We start from the raw sequence: 2,604 nt of genomic DNA on the forward strand, positions 1-2,604 counted from the left end.
GCTCCTTATGGAGTTTGCTAGTCATTTGGGCAAGAAACTGTTCTTGCCTGAACTGCTTGAGGTAAGGGTATATGAACATGCAGGACTCACAGAGAAAAGACTGCTGAGCTTGGTAGAAAAGGTGAGACCATCCTTCAGGGTTCCTGCTTTATGAAAAAGTCTGCCAGTCATTTTGTAGGACACAGAAGAAAGTGATCAACAAACTGCCAATATAGGCAAAACAGACTTTCAAATTTCCTTTGTCATGGAAAAGTCTGCCAGGTACTATGGGCCTCTGGACTACCTCGAACTTTAGGTCTCGGCAGTGAGATGCCTCTGTCAGTTCTAGAGGTTTGGAAGTTGCTTACAAGGCACTTTCTGTTTGCTTAGGTAATGTTATATCCTCCTTTCTGTGGAATATCTCTCATAATAATGGAAAAAACTATGCAAGCTGTCAAAGTAAAACAGAAATCATTCTATTCAGTTGTAAAGTCTGTTAACTGTTAACCACAGCAGTAACAACCAAAGCAAGAGATAGCCAAGGATACTATGGTGACACTTATATCTTGGGACTAACAACAGATATATTATTGGACTAAGGACAACTCAATAGGAATAAGTTCATTCCAGGTACTGTAAACCAAGTCAACTACTTGTGACTGGTATTGGTATGGTCATGGATGCCAGACTAGAGAAGAACATATTACTTCCTTTTTTTCTAAATCAGTACAATTCCTAACTTCATTCTGAAGACCTGAACTTGTATCCATAGATATATGTAGCTCTCAGCCATCATCAAGGAAGCATTTATTTACATTTTTGGGGAGTGGAGACAATCACAGAAGCCACAACTTGTTAAAATATGCATAACAACTGACTGAGTGCCTGTCCATAATTGATATATCTACAATACAATCCATACACCTTAGGGTCAAACAGCATTATGGAAGAGGAGATGGCAGTTTTGTAACAGCCAGAAGACCAGTTTATCTGCTACTAATAATTGTAATATTTTGAAGGAAAACATACACACAAATTCTTAATGATATAATCACTTGAACCAAACCTACATGATGATAATACCAGATAATATCACAATTTGAATGAAGGCAATATTACAAGGCCCTATCTATACTGTCTAGGGAGTACTGTCTAGAGAGTGAATGATCAGGAAACAATGATGGTTATTTTATTTGAAACATCTTCTACAAGGAATTACAGAAAAAAATTATAGTAAGAAAATTATTAAATGGAGGACCATGGAGTTTAGCATCATTCTCACATTAGTATATGGAAGGTACCCTTTGTTTATGTAAACTTACTATAATTCTTAAATTTCTCTGGAGCAGGATAGAATCTTCAGCTAAAACAGAGTTCTCCCACTCTGAATGCTATCCACTAAGGTGAAACTGTTCATTTCCTTAGCTGAATAGTGAGTAAAATAATTTTTTTCAATAAGTGTATAATATTCAACATTTCTCTTTCTGCCTACCACTCCCTACCCCTTAAGTACAGCTAGTAATTGCCGAAATGTAATATGAATGTTAGCAAAGAATGTTTATTCATGTACTACTAAAATTATAATGATGTTTTTATTTTTAATTTAAATTTTTTATACAATATAATTTATCATCTTTCACCTTCTTGTGATTCCTCCAAGATCTTCCCTACTTCTTCACCTACCTAACTTTATGATTTCTCTCTATTTCTCTCTTTCTGTCTCAGGAAAAGATTGAAAAACAAGCAACAACAAAGATGTACAAAAATGAAAAACAAAACAAGTGGAAAAAAGACCTCTACAACAACAATGACAACAAAAACAAAATGCCCAAATAAAGTGAAATGAAGAAAAATGCCTTTAAGTCAGTTTTGTATAATGAAGTTATAATGTCTAGTAACTCAAACAATACTTTTAATTTGAACGACTTTGCAGTTGTAATCAGACTATGATGAGGTCTTGGAGTCATAGGTCACTAGTTCAATTGCTGATATTCTTATAAAAAGTTATTTGGACTTCAGAAAATATGCAAATCATGGAATTCATATACAGGTGAAGGAATGACAGAGAAGGCTGGCAAAGTTGTCAGAAAGTGGGAAAAAGATATGAAGCAGATTCTCCTTCACAGTCCATGGAAGGAAGTAGCTACACCATCTCAGACTCAGAGCATAAAGATCCATAATATAATTTTTACAGTTTAAAGCACCTACTTATTAAACTAAAGCATGAATATAAAAAAAGTCAAGCAAAAAATTTTGGAGCGAACCAAGGAGGGAGAAGAGGAAACTGTAATAATGTGAGAGGTATTACTTTACCTATCTGCCCTCAATTAGCTAAAAGTATAAAAGAAGAACAAAGTTTTAGTTAATTAATTTAAATATTTTAGCTATTATTTTGTCAAAAACAATTTTCAGAAAAAAAATTCACAATTAAATGAAAACCATGTATAAACCATGCCTGTTTTATAAACACTCATTAAAAATTTTAAAACACCCAATTAAAAAATGGGGCACTGATCCGAACAGAGAATTCTCAAAAGAAGAAGTTCAAATGGCCAAAAGACACTTAAGGTCATGCTCAACTTCCTTAGTGATAAGGGAAATGCAAATCAAAACAACTTTGAGATA

This window comes from Microtus ochrogaster, linkage group LG3 (genome assembly GCF_000317375.1).
Source record: "Microtus ochrogaster isolate Prairie Vole_2 linkage group LG3, MicOch1.0, whole genome shotgun sequence".
In the NCBI taxonomy this organism is placed as follows: Eukaryota; Metazoa; Chordata; class Mammalia; order Rodentia; family Cricetidae; genus Microtus; species Microtus ochrogaster.